Source organism: Cyclopterus lumpus, chromosome 22 (genome assembly GCF_009769545.1).
Source record: "Cyclopterus lumpus isolate fCycLum1 chromosome 22, fCycLum1.pri, whole genome shotgun sequence".
Taxonomy (NCBI): Eukaryota; Metazoa; Chordata; class Actinopteri; order Perciformes; family Cyclopteridae; genus Cyclopterus; species Cyclopterus lumpus.
Window position 1 is genome coordinate 8,330,087 of NC_046987.1, and position 24,869 is coordinate 8,354,955.

Sequence of the window (24,869 nt, forward strand, 5' to 3'; positions counted from 1 at the left end):
CAGAGGATGGAAGTGAGCCTATTGTTAAGCCTGCGGTGACTGGACTTTTTGGCCATTTGAAGTGAGAGGAAACACAACTCTGACATGTCTCTACATTAACCTTGTTGGTCTAACGTGTCAGCAGACAGTTGCCTATTTACACGTTCAGAAGAAGACACAGAGCGGCGGCAGCGTTCGTTGTGGGTGTGTAATGTGTGTGTGTCTAATGCTACACTGCCTTTGCCAACCAGTTGTTTGGTGTGGGGCAGGAAAAGCACAGTTAGAGCTGAGGGGAACCGAGCAGAGCTGGTTGGAAATCCTCTATGGATTTGACAATGACGTACCCTTTCTCATTAAACTATTACTAATAATCATTTTGAATGCAGAGCTAAGGCCACATTGCTTGTAAATATGTGAACATGATCACTATCCTTAACCTGAAGTTCCTGCATACAGCAGCTATTGTTCTATTTAACAATCATAATTATCTTTAAATAGAGCTATGCGCTAAATATAGGCCTTGTCTGGGCTTTATAAAATGACCTCAAATAAAACATTTGATTGTGACTGGTAAACTCCAACGTTGCATAATCCTGTGAAATTCAGTTCATCTTTTATGTGGGTAGGTCCTGCATTTATGAAGCAGGCAAAAGCGCAGCAGGACCTGCCGTGTCCAGAGGAACGGAAAAATCTCACTCGACAAGCCAAACCTCATGTATGGCCCCGGATCCCTTCCCTTCAGTCTGAGGCTTTCTTTCTGAGATACCCGTGATCGGCTTTAGTGCCATCGATCCAAACCACAGTCCTGATGAATGAACATGCAAAAACTGATTCAAGACCATTCTGAAGGAATGACTTCTTTCTATATAATAAATGAACAGAAAGTTAAGAACTTTCCTTTGCATCCAAGTGACTGCTGGCCACATGGAATCTGGTCCGTTGCCCTGCGAGCATCTGCAACAGTTAACAAAGTTGCTGGGCAGACAGAAACAGAGAGGCATACATGGTGCACATTTCCGTGTTTGTCTTTGCTCTGTTGATGAGGGATCCACTAAAACCCCTTCCAGAGCCACAACTGAGAGCTGGATGGCCGCGGTTCTCTTTTGGTTTGGTTCCTTGTATGGATTGATGCCCTCTATATAGAAGCTGGTAAAGGAGGAGTACCGAGAGTAGGGGTTTCCTTTTGGCCAATTTTATGGAGTTAAATAGTGGGCGTCAAACAGAACGCTGTAGCACGGGTCTTTGGTTACTTATATAATCTAAGTCCACCCTTAGAGGGTATTGTGGCTATATTATGTTTATGTCTAAACAGTGACACACTGCCATGGAAAATGGTAGACAGATGACACATACATTGACATTGAATTCTGAGTTTCTGCTCATATTTTTTATAGATTGTCCAGTACCAACTTTTTTCACTCACTGCGAAAAAGGCAAGGACTTCATGTAAAAATAAGTTGACTTCTCTCTCAGAGTAGACTTCTGGAAATATTACAACGATAAATATTTGATTGTTTAATTACATTCTTATAGCCTTGCGGACCCTTTTCTCTGTCTCAGGGTTTGCATTCCAGAAATTAACATTTTTCTCTTTACCCAAGTGAATTGAAGAAATTAGAAATACACATGTACTATAATGGCAGGATTAGAGTCAACCCCAATGAATTGAGCATTGTGTTCAATCATTAACCAACACCAATTTCCATTCATGTTCAGGCATGCTATATGTCAACTTGATGATATGGCATCCCTCCTACTCCAAGAGAGGGTCAAATAAGAGCCAATAGAGCTCTTTAAACTATTTTGTTTTTTTATGCAAGCTCTAGTCACAGTGAGCTTGTAAGTACGTTGTGAATCTGGAGTCAATGATTCTACTCCCATCAGGCAGATTTGAAAGGGGTTGCAGATCTAAAATACGTAACTTAGAAATACTTTGCAATCCAGCAACATATCAAAATGTCCTTTGAATGACAGAAAGATTACAAAATATCACAGAAGAAGAGGACATTTTTACTGTAGCATCCTCAGAATTAATAATACAAGTCATACACATTTACAGAAGTAGCAAATAGGAGAAGACATGCCTGTGGTTTTCTGTCTGTACAAGCATATGTAAGTGTGGGTATGTTGTTCGTGTGAGTGTTTCCTGAGCATCCAGATGTCCCAGATGTGTTTCAGGGACTACAGAGCATCATGCGGCCTGTGGTTTTGGACCTTTGAGAATGACAAGGAGAGGGACACTCATCTGTGCACTCGTCTTTACACGATGCATGAGATCAAAAGACTGCGTGTGACTGGAACCTTTTGCATATAAACATGGTGTAAAATACCGGGGGTAGTAATGGTGAAAATGATTCATCCAAATGCCAGGTGATCACATCTGGAAGCAAGTCCACTCCAGAACAAGAGTCTTTCCGAAATTAACCAGCAATCATCATTTAGGATCTAATGGTTTCATAATGCATAAATAATCCATGAGTGAACTTTTTGTCAGCGGTTAGCTATTAAAGATGCGTCCCCTGGTGTTTCAGTGATCCATCTTTTTGATAACCACCCTGACCCAAATGGCAGTCGAGGTACAGTGGATGTCGTGGGTGTAGCCGCAGGAACTGAACCCAAACACCGACAATTTGACAAAAGGCAACTTTATTGCTCACTTGATTACTAATTCCACACAGACAAAACACACGAGACGGACTCACACACGTGATCTGTAGCGATCATAACAAGACGAACTGAAAAAGGGGAATGACACAAACAGGGTTTAAATACACAGGGCTGGTGCAGGTGATTAGACACAGGAGGAAACAATCAGGGACATGGCAGACAATCACAAGGACAGGAAGTGCAGAGAGACAGAGGACACGAGAGACGGGGACTTTAAAATAAAACAGGAAACACGACACATAACTACAGATCCTGACAATGGAGGAGAGTTTGATGAATAATACAAGTATCATGAGCAGAAACGTCCACTTTCTTGATGCTCTTTATGATTCTTGAACACTAAAAATGGTAACATCTACTTTAATGAAGTTAACACTTAAGCTTGTCCATTGTTATCTCAAATGTGGCATTCACATGAATTTAGTTGCATTTAATTGTGATTTTTAAAAGGGAGATTTAAAGCAGTGGTGCATCAAAGCAGTTGGGAGAGGAGCCTTAAATGCAGTCAAGCAAGTTAAATTGAAATTAAACCCAATGGCTGCCTCAAAAATGTGGGGAAGACAGAATCAGTTAGTGCTGAAGAGTTGTGTGTTCCTTTTTTTAGAGCCACCTGCCGACTTCTTCACACCTCCAGTTGTGGAATGCAGGCTCTCTCTCCAAAATGTTGTCCAAGCTGCGACTAACATTGGCATTGGCTTTTGATTTTTTGTTAGTCTTTTGACGAAAATGCTGATTGGTTTTAGACAAATGTTTCGACGTTTTTTCTGTCAGAAGACTGAAGTGTTTGTGTTTTAAATAGCGGATCCTAAAACTCAGGGTTTGGATTCGATCACGGATCAAATCACAGATCGGATCAGCAATAAGGAAGCAAAACCGGATTGGGGGTTTACCTTGTAACATTATCAGAGACCGGCGACCAGGAAGCATTAATGCAGATGTCCTGATCGCATATTTGACTGAATATTGGAGGATGACGATCGGCAGTAACACTTTTATCTCACACTGTGATGTTTAGCGTTAAACTGTGTAATTAATCTACGGTTCACATGCCTGTGGTTTGGACCATGTAGTGACATGGTCCAGTGACAGTGGTTTGCACAGGTTTTGAAGGATGGAATGTTTCACAGATTTTGAGACTTGATATGTTATCAGGAGCTTTGGGCTGAGATCGGCCCTCAGCATCTTTTCTTTTATGGTCCCAATTTCTGGAGGAGGCGCTGCAGATGAACACTGACACCTGCTGGCTAAATCCTCAATCCCCCCACCCTCACTCTCACTGAAGGCCTAGGGTGTGCTCTCCTCATCCAGATTTCCCACGTATGCTTGAACGTATTGAGGACGGAAGATTTAAACTGTGGCAAGATTGTGCAGAAAGATTGTTGAAAACTAGAAGAGAGATCTGAGGTGACTCTGAATGGGAGAGACGTTTCCAAAAACAAACAGATTTAGTAACAGATTTTATCCAGCAGGTATGGAAACATTGACCAGATATCATAAAAGATGAGAGTGATGGTCAGTTAAAGACGATCACATGTTTTCAAAGGTGGTGCTACATCTGAGATCTGTCTGCGGCTTCATTCATCCATCCACACATTGACTTGGCTGGCCGCCCGGCTGCCTTTCCTCATGACATCATCCCTCAACACTTTGAGTCCTGTTACTGGACTAGTTCCTCTGTGCCATGACCCTCCATCAGCTGCCACTGCCATCATGTTGTATGCTTAATCAACAACATCTCCCCCCAGGCAGTCACTGTGACCCATGCCCCCTTTAAATGGTTAAGAAGCTAAGAATAACAAATAAATGGCCGGTTAAGTAGCAGACTACTCACTCTTGCTTCTTGGTATTTGTGTAACCCTACATATGGGACGCAGTCAGATGGAGTCTGACGCTCTCTTTGGCTGGCTCCAGATTGTGGCCCCTTTGGTCATATACATTACTGAAGAGAGCCTGAGTGTGTGGCTTGTGATCTCACCCTTGTTTCTTTAAAATAAAATATATATTATAGATGCACCGATAGCACAGACCAAGTACAAGTACTTACATACTTGCAGATACAGAGCACATATATAGTACTTAATAATACCATTACAGACTATTGGTCTTTTAAAGGAGAATGGCTGGACCACCTTAAAACACAGCACACTTTAAGAGTGCTGGACGTGTTGCTACCTTTGGGGCTGACCCCCTTCCCTTAAATCGGCAGCTGGCAACATTTATTCATTGACAAATACAGTGTACACACTGCACTGTGACGTCCATAGTTATAATATAAGAGATAACTTCGTACTCATCATCACACACACTCAGTAGAGAGAGAGAGAGACAGAGTGAGGATGCTGGGCAGACACATAGCTGACGACCTCCCATTTAAACTAATTGTTGTGGTGGAGACTAAAGTGGCTGCATGTGTCCACAACAACAATACAGGGAACACGCTCGCGGACAAGCCTGTTTTGACGGTTTCATCCTGCATTGGGGTTGTCGTTGAAGCTGGGTGTCTTATTCAACTGTATTAAGGTGACATTGCTGTCGTGGTATCAGTTAGGTTTTTATTAGAGTAGTTTTACAATTAGGAACACAGAGTACATGAACACAGTATCAGACTGGTATTGGTATCGGTGCATCCCTATTATATCTTCAGCAGAGGTTTTAAATGCAGGTATTATATTAAGGAGCAGCACTTACACTGCTGCATTGACCCAAAGTTTAATGTACATAGTTTTCGGCCTCTGCTCTTCTTCCACCCTCAGAATATATACTCAACATCTGTGTGTTGAACTTACGAGATCCTCCATAAAATGCCTCTGAGCAGTTCCTCTGTCTGGCTTGACCAAAAGCTTTGGTAAATTTATTGACATCCTGCCTTAAGAGAGAATAAAGAGCTCAGAAGATACAGTCTCTGCATGGAAGCAGACTGTACACTGCCTCCGGTCACAGCTTACAAGTAATCCTCCACAGCTGAGATTTTTGGGGAACACACATTCGGACTGAAAGATTGCTTTTCTGTTGCAGAACTGCAACAAATTGCTTCAACTTCAGACGTGGCTTTGTGGAAGACTGTGTGTACAAGAGTTCCTATACAAGCTGGAGTTCCAGGTCCTTCAATTCTTTTGGAAATTCATGGAAAGACAGGAAATTACATACACACGCACAGACACACAGACACACACACACACGACCAAACAAAAGAGCAGCCAAGATGTTAGATTCATGTTTTTTTCCCAAATATAAGGGCAACATTATATAAGTCGGACAGCCTCTGTTAAGTGCCTGATATTTCTCCATCTGTTAAACATTATGGCTCACTGTCTTCACCGTGTGCTCTGGTTGCTAAAGTACCTTAGTTCGTTTGTCCAATATGTAGTCACATTGTCGGTTGCTGTTTGTAAACACAGCATTCAAAACGTGGCCCTCCTCTCTGGCTCCACAAGCGAGCGAGGGAGCGGGAATCGGCATCGGGAGAGAGGGCGCAGTCATGAGTGAATGAAGAGAGGGACGGGCGTTAGCGAGAACAAAGCCGTGAATCAGAGAAATGAAGCGTTACTTTATGATGGTTTCACAGCACAAATGAACACATCAACACCTTCTCACAAACCTGCGGTGAAGGTGGCGGCTTTTGAATGAATGCACCCCGAGGCAACATCCCGCTGTGGCCTGTCTGCTCTCTCTGTGCCCTGCCCGTGTCTCCTCCTGGTGATGTTTGAGAGACATTCTTTTTGTATCAGACTTTACGTCGATTTTTAGGAAATTGTTGCATATTGTGCATGGCCTTAATAATTGATGTAGATAAGCACGAAAAAAACACCTAAAAGAGATAATAGAGTTTTGTTTCCATTATTTACTGTTATACATTTCCACTACAAGGATTGTCAGCAATTCAGGTCAATGTTGTTGTGCCTTGACGCTTTTCAGCAGGAAGTTTCCCTTTTTTGTATTTTCAGCCATTTTCAGCTGTTGCTTTATATATTTCGGCTTCAAACTTCAGATTTTAGCATTCTAACGCATTTTCTGAAGGAAATGCTTTTTATAGTTTGGTGTGGCTCATAGAGCCTGGCTGAAAAAGCCAGGAAAGGAGGCAATGAAGGAAGGAAGGAAGGAAGGAAGTCAGGCAAGGAAGGTGGGAAGGATGCACTCTCTCTGTGCATATCCCCCCCACCCTGTGCTCTCTCTGTGTGTCTCCAACCCCCCACCCTGGCAGGAGCAAACTGGCCTCATTAATACATCTCACTCCCGGTAATGTAATGTAATGTAATATATATATATATATATATATATATATATATATATATATATATATATATATATATATATATATATATATATATAATATACCTACATACACCTCTTGGTAGTAGCCTCACCATCTAAATTTCTTGTGAAATTTTCTGGTTATGATTAACACTTGTGATCTTAATGATGATTATAATGTAACGTGCCATTTTTTGGTTTCAACCCTTTCCATCCAGAATGTATCATTATTGGCAACGCAAGCCAAGCTTCACATTTTGGACACGCTAAGTGTCTGCAAGCGTGAGCAAGTTGTGCACATGGTGTCACACTCGTAGAGTAGATAAGCTTCAATTTTAATCAACACAGCCGTCTACATAAGCTGCATAACCGTTTGCTCCACAGGCGGTTTTACGGAGAATGTTGGCTGGAAATATATGCATAGCCACACCGAATTAGACTTTTCGTGGTTTCGGAAAAAAATGCTTTCTGAATAATACTAAAAGATTTTATTTACAACAGGGGCTCCAGTCGTCCACTCTTGGTTGTAGTTTGGCAGAGTGTATCCAAGTACATACTCATAGTGGTACACAATGTTATTTCATTTAGTTCTTCAAGGACATTCATTTATGCTACTTCATACTACTCTGCTAGACCTGCAACTCTCTTTTAGCTGTTTTTTTTTCGTGCTTGTCTACATTTGTCTAATTATCCTTGTCCCAGTGGAAGTGTTGGCAGTCGAAAGCCAGCAAACATTGTGTAAATAAGTAAATAAGCAGTCGGCCCTTTCTCCGACAATTCATGCATGCAGCATCGTGCCAAGCAGGGCTTTAGTTTTATCACATCGCACATTCATCTTCGTCTTTGTTGGTGAGAAGTGGGGCAGTGGGTGAAGTGAATGTGGCCCAGTCACGACGGGCCAGCCTGGGCCCAGTTTTCTTTTTTAACAATGTGCTTTGACCTTGTTCTTTAGGGGACAACACCTTACACAAGTAATTTATGGGCTCATAATGGCAAACCCAGCTTTATACCAATGAGTAACTTACACATAGGCTGGCCACAGCTAAATGAGGTCTGGCCTCAAAGTAATCATCAGACCCATTTCAGGAGACGCCACTTCCCGCCGAATTGTGATTATTTCTACACACAGAAACATTAGTCTCACACCTCTTTTACATTCACTGTGTTAAGCAGTGAGTTGACGATGATTAGAACAACACCCGGTAACCCAACCTCCCAGACCATGGTGATGTAATGTGTGTATGTTTACGCGTCAATCACCACGGACACCTCCTCCTGCTCTCCGACAGTCATGCGAATGGGCCAGCTTGAGAACCCGACGTGCAGCTCGCAGCAGACGTTGGAAGAGGAGAGGAAGTGCTGAGTCGACACACACTGCTGTATTGTTTCAGTGCAGAAATGTGATGACCGAAGAGGTTTGCCGCGCTGAAGTGGAGTTTGAGGGCCTGTTTTTAATGAGCGGAAAGTGAAGCCTGGGAGCAGAATTTGCATGAAAGGCTTGGAAACTAATCATGAAGCCCAGTGGGCGCTTGAAAAAAGACAGGATCCCTGCGTCGTCCATAGACGGCCCGAGGCTCAGATTCCCAAGATTAGCTGCTTTCAACGCGCGTGTAAAGAAAGAACGGGGGACATGACTTCTTTCACAGGAGTCATTTCATCACCTTGCTTTAGAAAACATCTACTCTATTGCTATCAGAACGTTCCATTCTGGTTTGGTCGCCATGTGTTAATGTAAGTATGATGTCACTCTGTAGGCGTGCGGATTGTGTCTGATTATTAATGGTGTAGACTGTTGAGTTGCACTGATGTCATGATTTAAAATAAGAAAATGACTCGCTGGTAATCTCATTAGGCCACTTTTAGAGATAAGCAGCAGCTATTACCCACATCCCTTTTAAAACCAGCAAGAGTAGGCCCACATGGCCCAAATCTGTAAAGACGCACACATTTTCTATTGTCTATTTTTTATTTATCTCTGTTTTTTATAATGCATACTACATTAAATGGTAAAGTAAGTTCTGTGAAATTTGGCAGAAGCTAAACTACACACAGCATTTTTGGAATTCTGGTCTGGAAAGGGAGAAAAAAATAAAATAAAAAGTAAATGGAAAGTTTCCAGATCTTGAGGTTTGGAAATTGCACAAGTCTGTAAAATTTATTAAAATCCTTCTGTTATTCTTCGCTGACATGCGGCACATGCAACATTTGATGCTGTTTCATGCCTGCTGTCATTTAATATAATATGATATTTCCTGTTGTGGCGAAGAATCTGTCTAGTTCACTATTACTGCCCCACCGCTAACTTTCAACATGCTGTACTATGGACTGAAAAAAGGTAAGAAAGTTAGTCAATCCAGCCAAGAAATATAATATCTAAACGGGTGCATTTAAATCTTAAACCCTGGCTTAATATTGACATAGTTCTTCTCTACAACTACAAGCGTTAGTTCATTTGGAAGACCACACTCTTGCAAGCCCGTCATTTATTTCTAATAAATCAGCCAATCACGCATGCTCACTCATTATTTACTTGCTGTCATTGTTCGGGGCGTCAATGATGACACCAGCTGTGTAGATCAGCTGGTCTCCTCTATGAAAACAATTACATCGTTAGCCTATCATCCTTCTGCTGTCTCTTCATGTTGCTGATACGCACCTCCCCATCTCCCCATCTCCGCCCAGTCTTCATCAGATCCATCAGCTTCATCAACTCATCATTCTATGAGCCTCATCAGCACCACCACCAGGTCAGGACTCCACGGGGGGATTTATCTCGTTGCTGATCGGGGGAAGACGGCCCTTTAACTACAAATCTCCCTGTAGAGTCCAAGCGCCAAAGACTCTGAGACTTTATCATCACATATCATCTGTCAACAATAAACTATCCTTTCTTTATTCGAAGAACTACAGTATTTGAGAGAAATTACTTTGACTTTCACTACACAACAATATTAATATCCTAATGGGGAAACTCTGGACCTCCCGTGTTTGTGCCTGCTGCAGCTCTTAGATGCCAATTCTAGACATAAAAGCATCAAGTCAATAAATTAGATGAATAGCGAACCAGCTCTGCCTGCATACGCCACACACACACACACACACACACACACACACACACACACACACACACACACACACACACACACACACACACACACACACCTGTTCACCTGTTTCTGTCTGAAGTTGCTGAGCTGTTTCTATTCAGTCTGGTCTACAATTCTTAGAAAAGCCTAAATAGCAAATAACTCACTTCTGAAAAAGATATTAAAGTTTCTCCATTCTTTTTATTTCCCTGATGACTTCATGTGAGGATTTTATTCCAAAAACACGTTTTTGGATAATAATTGAACCACATCACTTCACTCTGGAAAGGCACTGCAACACTTTTATACCAAGTATAATGTTGTCTTGGCTTTTCAGGGGGGAAAAAGTTCTCAATTTTACAGTCTTCAGCATAATATCATTAAATGTGTCATTAAATGCAAAGCCTTATTATCACCATCTTGTTGAGCAGCTTTGAGAGTTTTATAGTTAAAGTTCCTTCTTTATTGAGCCCATCAAGGTTCATCTGGCAGTTACACCTAAATGAAAGGGGTGAGTATGTTAATTAGCCAGTACATGTGTTGAAATATGTTTAATGTTTAATAACAAATCAAAATACGTGCTCTGGAAAGGCCGGCTCTCTGTCGGCAGCAGGTATTTCAATCTGTTGTTGAAGTCTTGACACAATAATGACATCAGCACGGACGTGTGTCATAACTCTCCTGCGTACTGAAAGGGATGGCAGAAATTTAGGACAAGAGGAAATCCTTTGATTTGGTGTGCATCTGTTCTTCAGCTCACAACCTGAGCTGAATGGATGAATGAGTGTGTTGCTGTTTGTGTTTGGACAGCCAAGGACTTGTAATAGTCTCATGGGCCTGAATGAGACTCAGAACGTTCACTATCGATATCTATGTTTATTTATATATAGAGATTTATATTTATTTTTTTATTTTTTTTCACTGCAAACTTTCTGTGGAAAAGAAATTCATCATCTTTTCGACATTAAGACTTACAGGGAAGACTGATCTCAAAACCATTCCTCTTGGCAAGCCTCACTGCTAGAGAACAAGTCATCTTATAGCATGAGAAAACTTGATTATTTCCCCCTTCTGTTCTGGTTCTCTACTGTTCTGCGGTGTTGAGGTGGCCCTCATTTAGGCCCTCTGGGGCTTCAGGGTCTCCTGACTTTCATAGCGCTGCAGCGCTCAAGTGGCATAACGACTTGGTGTAGGAAGGACTGGGTGTTCCACCAGGAAAGCAGGCGCTGATGTTGAAATTACTGTAAATGCGGCGAAAGCGTGGCCCCCGAGAGTTGTGAATGACCCACGTTCTGTAGTGCAAAGTATATAATGGGCTCCTACTGGGCTCTGTGTCTGACTCTCTGTGGGTCTGTAAAAGTGAACATGGATGTTTAATTGTCATATGGTGTACTTGTGACGCTAATCTGGCCTAGATGACAAATTATTATATCAAAAAGTAGCAAAGAATAATAATTTGAGTGTTTTACAAGCCGGTAGAACTAATTAAAATAATTCATAGCCCCTGACTGATAATATCTCAGCTACCGAGGACAAAGTGAAACTCTTCTTCCTTTGCTCTTTTTCTCATTGGAGCCCATGTTTCACTTTTACTGCTCGTCAATGGGCGGAGAAACTGACAGTCCGACTCACCAGAGGCGAGGCACAAATCATAACCCATCTCCAACCCTCCCCTCCCACCCACCCCCACACCCACACACACATACACACACACAAACGCAGCCCCTAGCTGTAGCCCCCATGACCAGCACACCGACATGAGCGGGTTTGAAGTGGAAACGGAGAATCACAAATCACAGGCAGGCTGGGTCAGCTCCAACAATCACTGTGCATGTGCAGACACTCGTAAGTACACACACCTCTCAGACAGAACTGTCTGGGTTATGTTGTCATCAATGTGGCAGCTAGATAGGGAAAGAAAGATTAGAGCAATAGTTGAGGGAGGCTTTCCAATTAAGCAATTACAAGCTTCGGGGCCCAGTTTTTCCATGACTTAATCGCAGCAGCTTCTGGAGTTCTCCGTGGAGGCTCCGCATCGTCTCCTGGAAAGAGGCCTGAGACAGGGAGATGGTGGTTTCTGATACAGATGGATGTCCACCCCCCCCACACACACACACACGTCGCCCCCAGGGTTTAGTGGTCCGTGCTTCCATCATACATCAGAGGAAGTCTAGACAGCATTGCTAAGGAGAAGCGGTGCGCCATAATTCTTCACTATCTTCTATCTTCCCCAGCCTTCTCTCCCATACATTTTCAGCTGCACCTTATTTTCCATTATTCTACTTCTCGCTTTCTGCCACTGCAGCAGTGGATTACTGTCTCTCTCTCTCTCTATCTATGAAGCGTTGTTTGAAGAGTTTCCTTGGATGTGGCTGAACAAGGCTTGGCTTTAGGTATGGGCAGGCTGGAACACAGGACAGGGTTGTGTAAGACTTGGCATTACGGGCTCTCTCGCAGGTACCCGTTCTCGGCGGCCTCCAGGACGTGGCCCGTGTGGCATCGAGCTTAACCCGATTGCATTTTTTAATGCAAGGAAGAAAATGCCTGCTGCTTGATGCCTTCTGCATGTGCTGGCTCCCCCAGCGAGGAAGGAGAGGCTGTGAAATCTATTTGGGTCAGAGCTATTACGTTTCAGCCCTTGTTCCCCGCTTCAGCAGTTTAGGGGGGTTTGGAGTGCCCTGACTCTATTTGTCTCCATCCAGTAGATGTTCCTGCCTCATGTCTGCTACATAGTTTACAGGAAACAAGGAGGACAGCCCTTGCAATGATACAATACTGGAAAGACACACTGTTTCTACCTGGGTAATGTCAGAGGAGGTTAGCTCAGCATGCGTGTTCTTTCTCAGTCAGACGTTCACGATATTTGTCTGTCTGCTTGTCACAACCGAGCAGCTTGACTCGAGACATTTTGGGGTGAAGAACAAAAAGTCTACGAGCACATCGAAAGCGCACTGGTATCTCTTTGACTGAATCTATACAAAACACTACATTTAAAATGTTGTTCTATTAGGGTTTTGTGCAATTAATTTCCAGGCAACGAGCAGTAACTTCCTGAAATGCCCGCTAGTTGCCAAGGCAACTTCATGTTGACAACAGAATGGCACACACAGTATGCTGCTTTCATGCCATATTGTTCAGAGCAGGGAGACGGGAACACCTTTCCTGTTGTAATTCAGAGTTGCTGTTGTTTGGAATTTCTGACAATGATAAGACAGACTCGGTTAATTTCAAAGGAACTAAATGGAGCTCTAGCGCAAGTTCAGACAGGAAGACCATACTCCTCAGCCCGCCATCTATTCCTCACATTCCTGCCAATCATTGCCCACGCATGCTCACTCATTGTTTACTTGGCGTCATTGTTCTGTGCCGTCAATCATGACACAAGCTGCGCAGATCAGCTGATCCCCTCTATCTAATAAGCACACGGAAACAATGACACGGTTAGCCAATCATCTTGGTGCTGTCTCGTTTAAATGTCAATGTATACCTTCAGTTCTTTCATGCTGCGTTCATAACGAACCGGCAAACATCCAGCCTCGTTCTGGAGCCAGCGACCGCGGTCAGTAGTTTTAGCCGCCGCCCAGACCGTAACAATCTCCCCGTTCGACGGGTGAAATATTACCGTAAATCCTGTAAATGTTTAGGATCCTGTAAATCTCCCTACTATAAAGGCATCTACAAGGCCGGTCCCGGATCAGGATTACTAGTCACACAGTTAGTTCACATTTAATCTCCCTGGTCGACAGGTTAAAAAAAATAAATTAAAAAAAGGCACTCATTTACCTGGCTGGCTTTCTCGAGAAACGTTACTTCCTGCTTGTGTTGAGTTCATACTCGCGGTCGGACGCACTAGAGAGAAGAGAAGAAGAAAGAGGAGAGACAAGAAAGATGGGAAGCAGGAAAGAGAAGAAGGAAAAATAAACTAAAAGAAAGGGCGCCTCCTACTCGCGCCTCGGCCATCATCGGCGCTAAAGATCCCTAGAAATCCTAAACTGCCGTTAAGCAATGACATAACTGGTGGTTGAGGGCCTACACTCCCCTCCCAGCCACACCTGTCCAGGCCATTGTCGACCTAGGATGACCTAGGATCATTACAGCCTCGATCTCAAATGCATGGACGCGTGAGCAGGTTGTTTCCACGTATGGTTTTCATTCACGTTATACACCAGCATCCAAGTGAACTCAGAAGCAATTCAGAGGACAGCGACGGCCAAATTGGTCATCCCAAGAAGGACACACAGCCTGTTAGCCATCGCTGGCCGCATCCAAGCAGGTTACGCAGCCCATTAGCCATTGCTAGCCGCATCATGATTCCAGCAGGGCACGCGGCCTATTAGTCACGGCTCGCCATATCATTCATCCAAGTAGGGGATGCAGCCCATTAGCTATGACGGGCCATATCATTCATCCAAGTAGGGGATGCAGCCCATTAGCTATGACGGGCCATATTATTCATCCAAGCAGTGCACGCAGCCCATTAGGCATTGCTGGCTACATCACGCAGGGCATGCAGCCTATTAGCCATTGCTGGCTACATCACTCATCCACGCGGAGCACGCAGCCTATTAGCCATTGCTGGCTACATCACTCATCCACGCAGGGCTCGCAGCCCATTAGCCATTGCCAGCTACATCACGCATCCAAGCAGCGCTCGCAGCCCATTAGCCATTGCCGGCTACATCACGCATCCAAGCAGCGCTCGCAGCCTATTAGCCATTGCTGGCTACATCTAGCCATTGCTGGCTACATCACGCATCCAAGTAGGGCACGCGGCCCTTTAGCCATTGCTAGCTACGTCTAGCCATTGCCGGCCGCATCACGCATCCACGCAGGGCACACAGCCCGCTAGCTACTGCCGGCTACATCATTCAGCACCAGCAGGACACGCATTCCAGCCATTGCCGGCCAGCGATCAAAGCAGGGCACCCAGCCCTCCAGCCACTACAAATCACCATACAAAGCGGCCTGACTTGCGGCATCATAGCAAACAGATTGAGCAAGTGGTGTCATATCTGGTAAATAGCGCTATATCCATCCTATCACTTACTCCCGCCCACTGTCGTATCCTATCCACTACATGCACATCGTTCCGGGAATTGCCACCGTATCGTATTCTAATAAGTGTCGAGCATATCGAAATGGCATCAGATCGACGGTATAACGCCTATTTCACGCCTCATCCTAGCAGGTCCGCAACAACTGACGAGAGAAGGAGAAGCAAAATCATTGCATACATCGAAGGAGCATTGGGCATCCTTTAGCTGAACCGCATACGCCCCAGCAGCATGGGGATTCCCCTAGCGGGATTGCAATATGTCGCGGCAGCAGCATCGTAACAGCCCTTAAAACAAATTCATCTAAATCTGCTTAACCCATGATACTATCCAAGCATGTTTTCGCTTTTCCCCGTCATTGCATTTCTCTCGAGCAATCGGTACTGCTTCTAATGGTTGTCCAATGCTAAGTGCCGGAAGGGAAGGAGATATACAGCCGGGAGGAAGTGACTCATGCAAGCAAGGGAGTCGAACGAGTGGAGAGGATCGAGCACAGGGAGATGTCGACGCAGGAGATACGGATGCCAATCTGAATAGCAGCTCACGCTACACTGCGTACCGGGGACTCTACAAGAGCTATACTGAGAGCACGACTCTCAGTATAACCCCCACACCCAAATGCCCGCAACAATCTGAGCCCGCCATAGAGCGCCACGCCGAACTCATGTCCGTATTTCGCCCAGTCATGTCGATAACCGGTCACATCATGTCTCGCTAGCCGGAGCCAACAGAGCCAGAAGGATTCCATCAACCAGGTCGAAGTGGAATCTCCACACTTTGTCTGACGCATGAACATGTTGCTGCATGATCTCACCGGCATCCGTGCCAATCGCAGGGAGTCTACCAGGACGCCACCTTAAACTCGTAATCCGAGTTTGCGGTCTAGTATCGAGTATCTCTTTCAAGCGCTATACAAATCTATCATCGGGTACCTTCTAGCAATCACATACATCGCAGCATTGGGCATTCGTCACAGCACGACTGAGCGATTCGTTAAGGGTAATCGCAGTTAATGCAGCAGCAGCATCCCGGGGGAATATCCCGTCGTTCCATACAGAATTCCCTCTTGACCTTCCTCATGCATAGCATTGATTGATTCTTCAAGCTCGACCCATTCCCTCTAGCGTGCCTTAAATCCCCTGTCAGTCATGTTTTAACTAGAGTTTTGCTACTACTACTGCATTTTACCATATCTGCTGTAATCGCATCTAAAGTCTCAATATCACGTTTGCCCAGATCTCAATGGATGCATACACTGGTGGTGGTGCGCCGGCCAATTGGCCAACCGGCGCTCTCTGGCTGCTCTTATCCGTCATTTCCAGTCAGATGACTCATAAGATTCAATCATTTAATTCAACTCGTATTCAATCACGTATTCAGCTAATCATTCACATCCAGGTATTCTACTACCATATGGGAATCTCTAAAATGTCTTGCGGTCATTCCAGGACACTAGCCACGAAGTTCCAGCTCAACTTGCTGCTATTTAGGTCACCGCTGACCATCAGCCAATGCCGGCCAAGCCACACATTGCAAGCTAAACATTCTTTTAGGAGAGATTTTTAGCTGTGGTCTACTTCCTTTTGGGGATCTATCTCGTTGCTGATCGGGGCAGTCGGCCCTCAATTGCAAATCTCCCTGCAGAGTCCAAGCGCCAAAGACTCTGAGACTTTATCATTTCATATCATCTGTTAACAATAAACATGCATCCTTTCTTTATCTAACTGGTCTCTCCCTGATTGAAATACTATTTGTTTGAATTAAGCTTGTAAAGCTTTTTAAAATGTCAATGATGTCATTACAAGGCTAGAAACAGGACAGGGGTATCCATATTGGACACATGTGCTCATGTCATGTATCCTCTTCTGGGTTTTCTGAAGATGAAGATATATGTTTATTAGAGGTGCTGGATTTTGTTAGGCTACCTATTTCTCCGTTTCCATGATCAACTCGGCTCAAGAATGAAAATAAACATATTTACTAAAATGTGGAACCATTCCTTTAAATGTATCTTCTCAGGCCATTAGATACCTTGGTTATGTTTCAGTTTTCGTACTCGACTACCAAGAAATAAAGGATATCATAAACATAACACAACACACTTCTACTTTTCTGTGATGAATGAGCTACATTTACTGCCATGTATACAATGCGTCAAGTAAGAAATAATCACTTGTGGAAATTTGCCACCATACAAGAACACAGTGATGGATACCTTGTGCCAAGCTCTGGACTGTAATTAATAACATCTCACTCATTCCAAGTGAAACGTCCTTTCAATGTGTGTGTGTGTGTGTTTATCTACAGTGTGCAGTAAATCAAAGGGGTGTGCTAGACTGGACGTGTTTAGGTACATGGGCACAACGTTGTACACAAAGTGTACCAGTGCTGGAGTACATTCATGGCAGCAGATGACCGACCGGCCTCATGTGGACCTCAGATGTCTTAAGAGAGGTTGCTCGAAGAAAATAAAGGGAAATTCCATAGAGTAAAAACAATAATTCAACAGCTTGACAGTGTACTGTTTGGTATGAACAGCAAGTCTGACAGTGGCGGAAGTGAAGACTTACAGAGAGGGCTCTTCTCAGACCTGGACGATGAGAGCACAGAGAGGTCCCAGTTCTCCTGGAGACCTGGGACCTCTCTTCCTGGGAACGGAAAGATAGATGGTCTAAATTCAAGTGCCGGGTCTCCCTGTCAACACAAAGGGGCTCGGGGTCGAGAGTCTGAGCACAGAATGGAACTGGCTAAGTATGCATGTAGTCGTGATGACAACAAAGCTGATGTTTGACAGATGATCAGCACTCAAAATCATCCTTTTTATGTTACGTGTACGCTTCTAAAGATGCCGACAGAAGACAAAGCTCCCTAAAAGGTTGAAAATCAAGACAAGAAAGACTTATAGTGTGTAAGTTAAGTTCCCCCGCAGCTTCACAGAAGACGCTAACATGAGTCACCTTAGATGTATCGGTCTGTGTATGAAGCTTATATGAAGCTTGAGCCACTAGCCAGTTAGCTTAGCTTAGCATAAAGACTAGAAGCAGGGGAAAAGCTAGATAGGCTCTGTCCAAAGGTAAAAATAAAAATTAATCTACTGCCTGCATCCCCCATAAAAAGACAGGTTTGCAATTTCCATTCTTTGTGCTACGGGAACCATTCTTGGAAAGCAAGCGAAAAGGAATATTTCCAAAAATGAAGAACAGATTCTAAGTCTTTAAAGGACCACCCGATGTTCACAGCAATACATTTCACTAAAAGGGCTGTCAACATTTGTAATTAAAAACACTTGCAAACAGACTGCCATGAACTTCAACAGCAACAGGTCATCTGTGTGTCTTTGGACACGGCATTAACATGCGACCGTCCATTCAACAGTGACGATTGTTCAGCACAGAGCACACACATCCTGTTTCTGTGCATGCTGTGTCTCCGGGGCTGTAGGTAACTGACCAGAGGTGAGTGGTGCAGCAGTACTGACAAAACAGACATTCAGACCATCTTATTTCTGGCACAGCAGTTTACCGCCACGCATTGGCCCCTGCGTGGTTTCCTCCCTGCTGGTCACATATGTCCGACATTCCTGTTATGTCTGTATGCCGCTGCAAGAGCTCAGCCTGTCTCCGAACACCAGCTGATTGACGGGGGGGGGGGGGGGGGGTAAAAAATTCAGGAGCAGAATCAACTTGTTTCCCCGAGGTGTTTCATGTGTCAGCAGCTTCTTGGGAGGAGTGCGTGTTCACTTAGTCATACAGTACATGTACATACAGATGCTGTAGCAGCACACATTCAAAATAAAGATTAAATCAGACTTGGAGTTTTCTTTATGGCTGCATGGGTGAAGGTTTGCATTCACACATCTGGGGCTACACCCCACATGCGGCCGTTGCCAAAGAAAACCGCCCTGGGCCGTATTTATCCTGCAGAAAGCCCAAACAATTCCTCACATTGTCTTACCAGAAGAGAAATGCGAAACACATTATCCTTACAATAGCTATATGGCATATTGACATGTGTGTTTGGAACCTAAGATCAGTCTGAATCCTCAACAGATCAAGTGTTTATGTTGCCATAACATCATCATTTTGATGGGGCAGAAAGGCAGAGATGAGAAAAATCATTATGGAAATCATTACACGCTCCATTGAGGTTGTAAAGAGACAACTGGATGCACACTCTCGTTCACGATGCCAAAGGTTGTCACATAATGCGTTTTCTAGAAATGTCCTCTTTCCTTGCTGTTGCAGCTGGATGTCCACTTGACTGTGAATGGGGACAACTTGAGGAGATTGTATGAATTCATTTTAAGCAATCTCCTCAAAATGCAAAAGTCACACCTGAAGATGAACAAACATATTTGGTAAAGGGTGCATTCCTTTTATGATGTGGATTTATAGCCTGCTGATGTGTCTGAGTGCACACCTAATAAGACAGACACACACACACACACACACACACACACACGCAAACACACAGCCACGTCAGTTAATGCTAATGGCGTGGCAACCTTTTGCACCTGGTAGAGTGCGTTTTGATTACCTTACCTGTGTCAACCCAGGGGGCTTACCCATAACCTGTCACTCACTATGTTGTCGTGGGCTGAAAGTGGCTGGCAGCCACGCGGCAAAAGAGAAATATTACGCTTCTGAGTTTTATACCATATGCCCTTCTGTAAAACTCTTTAAACTGTTGAAATCTCAGGACAGATGGGACCAGAGAGAGAGAGAGAGAGAGAAACCAGACTATTGCACAGTAGCGTATTTAGAATTACACTTCTATAAAGTCGGGGGGACCTATGACAAGTTAGTCTTGGTGTTTACAATTGGTGGAGTACCTCCTTATTTTTAACTGATTCATGGTCCATTTTCCAACCAGTTGCACAACTAGAAAGATAATGTCACAAATGTGTGTGGCATCTTGTAAAATAAATAGTATTTTATTTTTCAAATATTTCTGAAAAGAATACCTTTAAAAAAATTCTAGATGTATTTTTTCAGATTGATCACTGTAGAGGCCAGTGCTGGCCACGAAGCTGCTAGACACTTTTTGTGTACCAATAGTATACAAACTAATTAGGTGTTTGATGATTTCCCTCAACGCACAATAGTCCAGGCACTAAAACCAACTCAATTGATTTTGCGTCCCCAATAAGTTCTTAGTGAGAGAGAAAAAAAATCCTAAGGAATCATATGAGAATAATCAAAATATAATCCGGCCAAACTATATTTCAGGCATTTCGCAAGCCTACATTATTGTGAATGCTAGATTTGACTTTGCTTTATTTTTTCATTGATGCAAAACTAACATAAAATTTGTAATAGTTTGTGTTGCAATTTGTGAGACTGCTCTAAAATGTTAGGGGGGAAATAAATGATATATATCATTTTGATGTCTTTTTGTTAAGTTGAACTTACGGCAGTATTGAGTATTTCCAGCAGTTCCACCATATCATCGAGCCATACGTCAGTGGCATGACAGAGCAGGAGTGTTTATTTGCTCAGCACCGCTCCATTCATCAACCCCTTGTCTCCTGCTACTGCGTGAACCCTCGCGTCACACGTGTTTAACTGCAACGTCCTGTGTGGTTCCTCCATGTGGACTGGACCAATCAAAGCAGTAATAATCCAGTTAGACAAACACAGGGTTTATGAATCACGTGGTGCTTTCATGAGCCCCCCTCCGCCTTCCACACACATAAACAATCTTCTTCTTCGTCTCTGTCTTATGTCTGCACATAGTACAAATACAATCGCATCCACACATCCAGGAGCAGGGGTATGAACCTATTTCCATCTGTTTCTGATTACTCTAATTGGCCCAGGTTGAGGAAATGTGTGACAGCTGAATCTGGGGTAGCGAACCCGACCCTGGTGAGAGGAAAACTTGGAGAGCACCCAAATGAGAGAAGTCATAGCGGCATTTGGAGTCAGCGTTTGCTTCCTTTGTATGCATGTGTGTGTGTGTAAGACCCGTTAAGTTGAGTCCGTCTTGTAGTGTGAATCATTGATTCTCTCACAAAGATTTAACAGAACCCCGGAGCCTGAAGTGACTCACCGGGTGATGCCGAGTGTAAGGCCGCATAAATGGTGCACAGAAGCGGTGAGTCAAGAAACCATCTCGAGCCAGACAGAATCAATCAATCACACTCCGAGAGGTGGGACCGTTAAAGCCTTTCCCCAATGATGACCTTTCACTGCAATGAAATTCATTCTGTTTCACAGGGGCTGGAAAGGAGTTGGAGTGGTCATTCACTCACATAAGGAAGCATAGAAGGTAGAAGTAGCTGTGTTGAGTAACAGTTGTTGAGATATTTCGGTTCCAAAGTGTTAGTTTGACCAGTTGTCTGACATTAGACATCGTTAGAGCAAATGTGCATTTTCATAATTTCTTTTTAACAGATCTGTGACTGAAATGTCCCAGTTTAAGGGATATAAATGCAGGGCCACGATACGTAGTGTATTCTGGATCTTGTTTGTATTATGTCTCATTGGGCTTGTAGCAGCTCATACTAGACATAAACACACAAAGTGGAATAACTGTTGATACATCAAAAGACAGTGAGTCACATAGGCAGACATTTGCCTGACGGGCACGAAGAACCCAGACGTAATCGTTAGCGGGGATGAAGAATGAACCAGACACCTCTTGTTTTGGTGTCATACCTGAGAGGATCAACCCACGGTGGTACGATCAGCGATGGCCTTCCTCAAGCAGGATGACCGAGTGGACCGTCGGCCCGGCTTTGTTCCTCTGGAGTCCCCTCTGCCTGGGATGGATTCGCCTGTGCAGGGTTCGCCTGAAGGTTGTGCAAACACACACTCACTCTGGGTGGGATGGAAGCTCAAAAGGATTTTTGTGTTTTTCTTTCCATGATCCGACCCGGTGAATGGAGCGCGCCTTGCCAAACGAATGCATCATCCTTCTTCCCTATTTCGCAGTCGTTTACGAAGCATCGCCAGGGAGTTGGGACCATTCCTTTGCGATTCATCTGTGTTGTTGATGCGAACCCCTGATTTCTGTCACGACATAACTTTTGGGTTTCCATAGGATGTGGTTGTTTGTTGTGATGGTGATTCTTTCCTACTGATGTCATCCAGAGCAGGGCCACAGGGAGCCATTTAGTATCTATGTTTTTTGGAAAAGACGTGGCTCTAAAATGAAGCATTGCCGGGAAACGCTTCCTATCCATAACATCTCGCGGTTTGAAAGCAGCCATTGCACTTAAATATATGCTGCGCTGTCAACCGACTTTTCTGTTTTGCTGAGTCTGACAGATTTCTCTAATTGAGGCAACACGTCCCCCTTTTGAAGATTCATCTGCGACACCTGCTGACGAGGTGATATTTGGATCAAACACCCACACTCACAGCGCGTCCAACCACAACATTGTGCGTGTTTCTCTAATGGCTCCCATCCGGAGAAGAAGCTCATAAATAATCATCTCCTTCACTTTGTTTACCACGACTGCATCAGCCACGCTGCCGACATTACTCCTCTCACGGCCACATTGACGTGAGGGAATATTTATGAATGTCAGACTTAATGGTCCGATTTATTTAGAGCTCGGTGTTGCTCCCGGTCATATGACCAAACCCGAAGCTCCAGAATCGTGTGCAGAAATGGTGACCTGCAAAAGCATCACTTTGGGGGGATATCGCATGTTCTTCTTTTAAAACCGCTCTTCATAACTGGATAACAAAGTGGTGAAAGATAAATGCCGTTAAGACGTCAATCTCTCTTTCTCTCTCTCTCTCTCCCATCCATCTTTTTTCCAACAAAGGCTCCCAGTAATACCTTCACTGCACTTAACTAAGCTCTCTTTCAGTTAAGGCCACCACATTAGGCAGCTGTCACCCCTCTGACATGGTAAACGCATGACATCATAACCAGTTAATGCCCCGGACCGATCACTGTTTGTGTAGCCTGACCCACAACAAGGCCCCGGTGAGTGAGGGTCATTTGTCATGACCTTTACGTGTGTGTGGTGTTATCCCACACGATTGGGTATTTACAGCGGAGCCACAGCGCGGTTGAATCAAACAATTATTTATAGGCAGTTTGGTTCTCAGACACGCTGGACCTTTCTTAATAGATTCGCACATGAAGTGCACGTTGCTAAAATGCATCAAAAAGTTGCTGGAGTCTTTGGTGAGTAAATATTATTGCAGGCATCACACCCACTTGTTGTATTATTTTACAACAAGTTATCATCAAATCCCCGGCACGAAAGTGTACAGGCCAAAAGTATTTCCTGTTTATGATCGTATCAGTTTATGAGGGCTCTCACCGACGCTTTGAAACTGTGGCTATTATGAGACCAATACTGCCATCTAGTGGTAGTGTGGATGGTACTGCAACCGCTTAGGGTTTTATGAGACAAAGCTGGAGAAAATTGCCAAGAGGCATCACACACAGAGTGGAAAGTGTATGGAATTGATTTATTTCTGCTTTGGGTAGCGTGGCTGCCGTCTACCTGTGATGTTTTTGTACGTGGGTGTTTCTGAAGATGCGGTGAGCTCCTGGTGTGTAGTTTCAGTTGGAGCAACATGCTTATATAAGGTGAAGTTTTATGACAGGAACACATGTGAGTAGAGAATAAGCGCAAGACACACTGTCTTCACATATGGTCAAAATGTTGGATATTCCAACATGTTCCCAACATGTTCACAGTAACTTTACTGTATTTCAGAAAAGGCACAGGATCTGTCTGTGCTGTAAATCTGGAGCTTTTTTCATGCCACAGTTCTGTGGCCAGTTGTCTTTATTGAAGGATTCACTTCGTTTTCACGTTTTTTTAATTTGAAGGAATAAAGAAAGAGAAGCAAGTGTGGGAGATCCTCTCACAAGTTGGAACCATTTAATATGAAGTGTTTTTAAATGTGTTGACGTTTGTTTTTTTTGTGCAACAACTTGTCTTCTCAACTTCATTCCATGTCTGCATTTTGCTCATGAACAAAACGCTTTATTGCCCCTTGAGGGAAGTTGCTTTCCCCAACGAGCATTATAAAACATCTTACACATAAAAACCCGACATGCATCACTATTAAAATACAAAACATCAACACGACTGGTTTATTTTCTTTAAAATACACACACGGTTGGAGTGAGTCTGACCTAGAAAAAAGGTAAAAAGTCAGGTTCAGATCAAAGCTCTGGAGGAAAGTAGACTTCAATATTGCTGTTACTTCCATATTTAAATTATTGATCTCTGATCTTGGTCATGTGAACATGGTGTACAATGTTTATGTTGTACAAAATGACATACCATGGCTTGAACACAGTAGATTGAAAATCGTAGAAACAACATTCATATTTCCTGTTTCTTAAAAAACGTCAGGCCCGATTACGATCCGGTGATGACTTACATGTGTGCGACCAGATCAGTCTGCATTCCTTTGGTTCAAAGCTTCGTGGTGTGTCAGAGGGGAATGGTAGATTATATATATATATATATATATATATATATATATATATATATATATATATATATATATCACTCAAAATGATCTTAAGGGGCATTTTCTTTCTTTTTTGCCATATTTACATCCAAACTCAGTTATATCAGCACAAGTAAAAACACATTAAACCCTGAAAAGCAGAGCAGGCCTGTAGAATAAATCTTATTCTGACTTCTTGCAGCTTAACATGTCTGCATGTTCTGAGGTGGTGACAGCAGGACCCATTTTTATTTATTCTGCTGCCAACTGTACATGAGTTATTTATCAAAGCTTTCATTCCAGTCGATACATGAAACCACGTTGGAGAATGGCAGGTTCCATGACCCAAGTAGAGACGCTCTTTTATTTGTTTTCTAGTGTATATTTTTTTTATTGAA